This window comes from Symphalangus syndactylus, chromosome 12 (assembly GCF_028878055.3).
Source record: "Symphalangus syndactylus isolate Jambi chromosome 12, NHGRI_mSymSyn1-v2.1_pri, whole genome shotgun sequence".
NCBI lineage: Eukaryota > Metazoa > Chordata > Mammalia > Primates > Hylobatidae > Symphalangus > Symphalangus syndactylus.
Genome location: NC_072441.2, coordinates 75,159,340 through 75,168,172, shown reverse-complemented (window position 1 = coordinate 75,168,172; position 8,833 = coordinate 75,159,340). Strand labels below are relative to the sequence as shown.

General features: G+C 39.7%; 1 pseudogene; it reads right to left on the bottom strand.

Annotated features, from left to right (window-relative positions):
• Nucleotides 1-832: 832 nt before the first annotated feature.
• LOC134734679 (lupus La protein-like) lies at nt 833-3,342 on the bottom strand (annotated as a pseudogene).
• Nucleotides 3,343-8,833: the final 5,491 nt, after the last annotated feature.

Here is an 8,833-nt window from a genome sequence, read left to right as displayed (position 1 = left end):
TAACAGAAGACAATTATTGAGCATTTATGGCACTCTTACATACATGTGGTATTGAATATTTTATGCTAAAGGAATTTGAGGAAGTATTTATGCTAAAGGAATTTGAGAAAACAACAGAAGCAGGAAGGTCACTGTCACCCTCCCCCTGCCCTTCTTCCCTGAAGCCTATCATAAGACTCTCATGTGAGAGGTGCCCTCTCTGTACCCAGAGGAAAGGTGCATCCTTGACTCTGAAGACACAGGGACACAAAGAAGAGCCTGAACACAAAGGCCTGGCTACGTTATCTCCAGTTTGTTACTGTTAGATCATACATTTTTTTGTCTTATCATACTTCTCCATGAGTATCCACTCTTCATAAAACATACTGTTAAAAAACAACAACAACAACAACTGAGATTTAGCTCTTTCCACAGGTCTTCGTTTCCTTTGAAGGCACTCCTGTCATGTAAAACTTACATTAAATAAATACATATGCTCTTTTCTTGTTAGTGTCATATATATATTATATACTTATAAAAGTATATATATACTTCTAGTTTATATACATTATATATAAGTATATATATGCTTTCATAAAATTGAGCTTAGACTCTATTTTACACAGATTCCATTTAATAGTGCATGAATTTAACTGAAGACAAAGAGACAGAAACAGAAATCAAGGAATTCCTGAACTCTCAATCACAGAGAGACATCTTTCTAAGACTAAACATACACTAAATTAAGTAGAAGACATTAAGATTTAGAGTTTTTTTCTCTTTTCATATAGTATATATTTTATTAGTTTGTACTAATATACTCTCATATTACAAAGGCAATTTAGTGGAAGAATCTTCCTTCTGATATTTGAATCATCTGAAATAACACAAAAAGAACTATGCATTCAAAAAAATTCTCATTTGGATAACAAAAAAAAGACAACTTAAACAATAAAGAAACTTTTCCTTTCTCACAGGTGGACATTGAAGTGAACCTAATTCGGTTTTCCTTTTAAAAGCCCCCATAAACAAAAGCAGTTTAAAACCTATTTAAAATGAATAAAAGATTGGTTTACTAAACTACTGGTCTCCAGCACCATTTTCTCTTTTCTGTTGTTTGGACACAGGTTCTTCTTTGTCTGTTTCTTCTCCTGATCTTTTCATATGTCCAGTTGCACCATTTTCATCATGCTCATCATCATTAGCAAATTTCATTTTCTTGCCCTGAAACTGTACTTTTTCTTTACCAGACCCAGGATGGGCAACTTTATTACCCTTTCCTTTTTCCTTTAAATGTGTGTCCTTTTGACTTCCATATGTTTAGGGATTCTTGTTGGTCTTCTGTTATTTTTTTTCAGTGCTTCTTTTTCTACCTCTCCTTCTAGTACTTCCCAAGTCACTTCTTTGTTCTGTAATTGTAGATTACCATTATTTGCATCTTTGGCTTTACCCAATGCTTCCTTGTCTTTTTCTTCAAATAGAATTATCCCCTTTTGCTCCTCTGATGAAGTCTATCCATTTTATTTCACCATGATTTGAGAAAAGGATGTGTAAATCTTCTCTACAGGTCTGATCATCTAAATCACCTGAAAACTTCAGCAAGCATCCAATCTTCTCTTCTAGAGATTTCATTTCAGCATCCTTTTCTAACTTTTGATTTGCTTCTTGCTCTTGTTTAGCTCTTAATTTAGCTTCCACTTTATTTTGTTTTCTTTCTTCTTCTTTCTTATTTTTTTTTTTTTTTTTTTTTGGCAAAGTAATCGTCCTTGAAAAGTATTAGCAGGCCTGTGTCTGTACTTCTGGCCGGGGTCTCTACAAACTTCTTAGCAGATTCAGCTATCAAACACAACAAAAATTGATCCCTTAAATATTTTATGCAATGTTCTTCTCATCTGAATATTTAGTACTTGATCTTTATCTTCTAATCATTCTTTTATGTCATCAAGAGTTGCATCAGTTCCGAAGCCTTTAATACAAACGGATCTGTTTCTTTACATCATTTTTATACTCATCAGTCACTTCAGGTAGGGTTTGCTTGGAGACCTTCTGATTTTAGTTTTATCTTCACTGATTTTCATGAGTTCTGCCTTGGATTTGCTCAATGCTTCCACAATTACATTAAAGTCTGTTGTGAGACGGTTCAACCTGTCGAATTTTATCATTATCTCCAAAGATACCCAGCCTTCGTCCAGTTTTATCTGTTCCCTTAAAAACTTGTCCCGTGGCAAATTGGTCTCCAAAATAATACTCAATTTGATGACAGATTTTGGCCTCCAGGGCAGCCATCTTTTCATTATCATCATTTTCAGCCATTGTGGCTATCTTTAAAGTTCCAGTCCCAAAGAGCGGTGCCACAGGCTCACAAACAGCAACAGCAACGACACCTGGCGTGGTTTTCTTATTACTTTTTACAATTAAGTTGATTAAGGTGTGACTAGGTACAATGCATCCATTTCAAGTTTGATGACATGTCTATTATTCTAAAAGGTCCTCTTGTGCGCTTTGAAGTGAGTCCCCGCTTTCCCTGACCCCAGCAATCAATGATGTAGTTTCTGTCACTATACAGGTTAGTTTTACCTGTTCTAGAAATTCACCTTGATGGCGCCGCACAGGATGCACTCTTTCATCACTCAGCTTAAATGTTTTTGAGATTATCCATGCCATCTCATGTTTTATAATGTGTCCCATTTTATTGCTGGGTAGTTCGGGTAGTTGGAGTAGATCGCAGGGCATTCTGCTGACAGATGAGACTGCGGTTTCGACCTGCGGGCCTCGGTGAATATGCGAAAGGGCACCTGGGCGCGGGCAGAGCCGTTCCCAACCACAAAGTAAGCGTGTTGTGTCTACAACCGAAGGGGGTCACAGAGCCCCAAAGGCCCTGTTTTCATCCCAAAGAACAGAGCCCGTCTGCGTACAGTTTCTACCTGGCTCTATGAGGTGAGAACACATTCCCCGCCAGCACAGAAATCCTATAAACTCCTGTGGGGCTGCGGTTAGAAGCAGAGGCTGTTAAAGGTAACTCTAGAGGCTGCGGAAAAACACGATTTTCACAGAGCGTGAGAACCCAGGAGACTGGAGACCATGGGCCAATCTCTGCTAAAAGCAGCCCCACGTAGAAAGGAAAGCGCTCTGGGGCCATCGCGCTAGTTAGCTTATGTTAAACAATCTCACCACGGCTGACCTTATAATTTCTCCGGCGGCAAGGACAACAATGCGTTACTTCCTGTTTCATAACCTCCTAAATACAAGGAAAAACACTTGGGATGCTGTCCAGAATATAACACGGTAGAAACTAAAAATAACCATTGCGTGCAGTCTGTCTTGCGAAGCTGCACACACACACACAAAAAAAAAAAAAAAAAAAAAAAAGGAGAAAATGCGAACGCAGTCCCTCACTACCACAAACTATACAGTAGAGCTTCTCACATTTTAGGAAGTCGCAGGGATTAGCAGGGTCAGTATTGAGCGGATAAACCCCGCTGTGAGAAAACCACCTACACAATCACAGTATTTTCTCTGCTAGTTAATTACGAATCCGCATACTTCCGCCCGGCCACAGCCTCATACGCCTCACCCTTTACATGCACGGTCACTTGCCCCGCTCACCCTCGAGCCCTCCTAGCCTTGACACACAGCTGGGACTCTCAGGTCCGACCAGCGGTCCTGGACTCGCTCCCACAGCACGGGAACTCCTTCGTGGCGAAGCAGCCGGTGGCGAAGCAGCAGCCCCTGCGCTGCCTCATCTACATAGAAGTCGCCCTATCCGTGATGTCACCAACAGCGCCTTCCCCGTCCCGGTCAGCTTTCCCGTCCTACCCTCCGCCACTCAGCCGAACAATATGCTGCCAGAGCCTGCGGGAGAAGTGATGTTTGCCTCTCCTTCCTTTACTTCCCTTCCGCGCCCCTGGTCTCCCCCAAGGAAGAGGGTTTTGATTTCTGTTTTGTTTTGTTTTTTGTTTTGAACCGGAGTCTCGCCCTGTCGCCCAGGCTGGAGTGCAGTAGCACGATCTCTGCTTACTACAACCTCCCTTCCCGGGTTGAGGCGATTTTTCTGCCTCAGGCTTCCGAGTAGCTGAGATTACATCCCGGCTAATTTTTGTATTTTTAGTAGAGACGGGGTTTCACCACTTTGGCCAGGCTGATCTCGAACTCCTGACCTTAGGTGATCCGCCCGCCCCGGCCTCCGCAAGTGCTGGGATTACAGGCGTGAGCTACCATGCCCGGCCAGAAGCGGGTTCTTAGCCTGTGTTGCTGAAGACCTCTTTGGCGGGCAGCTGGAGCCTGTGCACCCTTCTTCAAATAATGGCTTTTAATACGTTGACTAGAACGTTTGGCATTACAAAAGAAACCAGTTCTTTTCACATCGTTATTCTTGTGATGTAGCATTCTACTTGAAATTGGAAGCCATTCAATATCAGAGAGAAACCATATCTATGAAACTAGAGAGGTTGCTCAGATGACTGCAAACCAGCCATCCTTAGTTGTTTTACCACTAGTAGTGTTATACAGATGGTTGTCCGATTTCGTGAATCTTGTAGGGTTTTTGCAAATACAGCAATGTACAAAAACATGCTGCCTCAGCAGAGCACAGGGGACACTCAGGCATGGTGCTGGAGTTTATCATCTCTTTCACCGCCTTCTCTAGACCTTAGCACTTACCTCATGTTAGCACTTTATATTGTGCAAAGACAGAAACGAAGTCACCCAAATTTGGCAAAAAATATTTGGGGGAAATTTTATTGGAGGTGTTTAACTGATTAATTTTAATCTGTAGAATACAACCCCAAACTCTGACAATACTCCACAGATTCCAAAACTATCAGGTGAGTTTTTTCCTGCCCATTACTTTCATATAAACTGAATCATAAAGTGTGTAGTGGGTTTTGAGGGAGTGTAACCGCCTGATGGGTTCATCTTGTCTGCTGCCTAGACGCAGCCAATTTATCAAGACAGGGGAATTGCAATAAAGAAAGTTATTTATGCAGAGCCAGCTGTGTGGGAGACCAGAGATTTATTATTACTCAGTCTTCCCGAGCATTCTGGGACCAGAGTTTTCAAGGATAATTTGGTGGGTGGGGGCCAGTGAGTTGGGAGTTCTGATTGGTCAGGTGGGAGATGAATTCATACAGAGCTAAAGCAGCCTCTTGAGCTGGGTCACTTCCTGGGTGGGAGCCACAAGACCAGATGAGCTGGAGTAAGGTGGTATTGCATTGTGGTTTTGATTTGCATCACCCTGATTGATAGTGATGTTGAGCATGTTTTTTCACATGTTTGTTGGCCACTTGTACATATCTTCTTTTGAGAATTGTCTATTCATGTTCTTTGCCCACTTTTTGTTGGAATTATTTGTTTTCTTCTTGCAGATTTGTCTGAGTTTCTTGTAGATTTCTAAAATTCAAATGCAACCAAAAAAGAGGCCACATAGCCAAAGCAAGATTAAGCAAAAAGAACAAATCTGGAGGCATCACATTATCTGTTGATATCAAACTATATTATAAGGTCATAGTCACCAAAACAGGATGGTATTGGTATAAATATAGGGACATAGACCAATGAAACAGAATATAGAACCCAGAAATGAAGCCAAATACTTACAGCAACTGATTATCCACAAAGCAAACAAAAACATAAAATGGGGAAAATATACTCTATTCAACAAATAGTACTGGGAAAATTGGCAAGTCATATGTAGAAGAATGAAACAGGATCCTCATCTCTCACCTCATACAAAAATCAACTCAAGATAGTCAAAGACTTGAATCTAAGACCTGAAATTGTAAAAATTATAAAATTATAAAAATTCTAGAAGATAACATTGGAAAAACCCTTCTAGACATTGGCTTAGGCAAAGACTTCATGACCAAGAACCCAAAAGCAAATGCAATAAAAACATAGATAAGTAGATGGGACTTAACTAAATTTAAAAGCTTCTACCCAGTAAAAGAAATCATCAGCAGTGTAAACAGAAACCCCACAGAGTTTGAGAAAATCTTCACAAACTGTGCATCCAACAAAAGATTGTGGAATTTGTGACATAAAAATAAAATTCTTGGCTGGGCATGGTGGCTCAGGCCTGTAGTCCCAGCAATTTGGGAGGCCAAGGTGGGCAGATTTCTTGAGACAAGGAGTTCCAGACCAGCTTGGCCAACATGGTGAAACCCTGTCTCTACCAGAAATACAAAAATTAACTGGGCATGGTGGCGCATGCCTGTAATCCCAGCTACTCAGGAGGTTGAGGCAAAAGAATCGATCAAACCCAGGAGGCAGAGGTTGTGGTGAGCCAAGAATGCGCCACTGCACTCCAACCTGGGCGACAGAGCAAGACTCTGTCTCAAAAAAAATTTAAAAATATATAAAATAAAATTCTTGTAACAATAGCACACAGGCCAGGAAGGGAGATAGAGAGATATAATACTCTAAGGCTCTTACTCCATCTTTCTTTCTTTGTATTTTTTGAAACAGGGTCTTGCTCTGTCTCCCAGGCTGGAGCATAGTGGCGTGAATGTAGCTCACTGCAGCCTTGACCTCCTGGGCTCCAGTGATCCTCCCATCTCAGCCTCCCAAGTATCTGGGATTACAGGCATGCACTATCACACTTGGCTAATTTTCAAATTTTTTGTAGTGATAGGGTCTCACCATGTTGCCCAGGCTGCTGTTGAACTCCTAGGCTCAAGCAACCCTCCTGCCTCACCTCCCAAAGTGCTGGGATTACAGGTCTGAGCCACTGTGCCCAGCCTAATTCTATATTTGAAGTGGCATAATATCACTACAAGGTAGACAGTGTTAACTAGAAAATATATAATATAATCCCTAAAGCAACCACTAAAATAACAACAGCAATGGGTAATAAACAAATAAGTTGAAATGGAATAATAAAAATATTAGTTTAATACAAAAGATGGCAGAAAAATAAAAAACAAAATGGACAAATTGAAAATTAAGAGCAAGGTAAAACTCAAACCTAGCCCTTTCAATAATTATATTAGATGTAAAGGGTCTAAAAACACCAATTAAAATGCAGAGATTGTCACACTGGATAAAAACAAGATTAACTATGTGCTGCTTAGAAGAAATGCACTGTATAAATGAAAATACAAATTATAAAAGTAAAAAGATGGAAAAAGATATACCATGCTAAACATAAGCAAAAGGAGAAAGAAGCTGCTATATGAATATCAGATGAAGTAGATTTCAGAGCAAACCATATTTCCAGGGATAAATAGGGTGATTTCACCATAATAAAGGAATTAATTTGTCAAGAAGACATAATAATCACCCCCCACCATGACAGAACTTGAAAGTACATAATGCAAAAACTAATAGAACTGAAGGAAAAATAGATAATTCACCATATTGTCAGAGTTCCCAATGCCCCTCTCTTATTAATTGATACAACAGACAGAAAATTGACAAGGTTATAGCAGGCATCAACAACACTATTAACCAACTTGACTTGAATAATGTTTGTAGAGCACTGCACCCAAAAAGAGCATAAGACATATTTTACTCAAATGCACACGCACCATTGACCAAGACACACTATATTTTGGGCCACAAAACAAGGCTCAAAAGATTTAAAAGAATTCAAGTCATAAAGATGTGTTCTTGGATAACAATGGAATTTAGTTAGAAATCAACAGAAGAAAGACTTTTGCAAAATTCCAACAAATATTTGGAAAATGAGGAAAATACTTATAAATTACCCATGGATCAAAGACTAAATCAACAGCAAAATTAGAAATTTTTTTGAAAAGAATGAAAGTGAAAACACAATATATCAAAATGAAGAAGGGGGATTTATAGCATAAAGGTCCACATTAAAAATGAAAAAAAAATCAGCATATAGGGCTCCAGTGATGGAAGCACCAAAATCTCACAAATCACCACAAAAGAACTTACTCATGTAACCAAATACCACCTGTTCCCCCAAAACCTCTGGAAATAAAATAAAAAATAAAATAAAATAGCCAAAAAAATGCTTTCAAATCAGTGACCTCAGCTTTACTTTAAGAAACTACAAAAGAACAAATTAATTTCCAACTAGGAAGAAAGTAAATAACAAAGGTAAAAATTAAAATCAATGACATAGTTTTGGGGGTAGGGAGTATGTTGTCATTCCATAATATTAGCATATAAATTCACAGTAGTTCTTCTCTGTGGTGCCTTCTGTTAAGCAAAAGGTTGCTGGTTTGAGCCCACTTAGGAACAGAACCTACTCATAACCTATAAAGACTTTTGAGCAGCTTTTATGTTTCAAGCAGCCACTTCATCCTGCAGCCCTCATTTCCTCCTCATGATTTCCTCCTTTCATCACCCAGGGTGTTCATGAAGCTTCTCCCAGCAAACTGATTTTCCCAGATCTTCACATGGTGCCACTGCTCACCTTGCACTCCCTGGAAGGCAAAGGGTACCTTCACTCACCGCATTGATGCTCTAGATTCCAGGGGAACTGCCAGGGTCAGAGGCTGAAGACACAGGCACTGAATCCCTTCCTCAAGCATGTGACATCAGAAGTCACCTTCTAAGTAACCATTTGCTCTCATTCCAGATTGTTGCATCTCAATATGCAATGTTCATCACAGGATCAGAGGACACCACAACCCTTTGATTTAGGGCTGTCTTGTCCTTATCTTTTTCCTTTCAATTAAATTTACGTACAAAAATTTTACCCATTGTAAATATGTGATTCTATTGTATGGAGTTTCTCAACCTGTACCATAATCCACTTTTAGAACATGTCCTTTACCTTCCCAAATTTTTCCACTGCCACTGTAGCAAATCCTACTCCCTCCTCTAACCTCATCCAACAATTTATCTGTTTTCTGTCTACAAATTTATCTTTTTCATATAAATG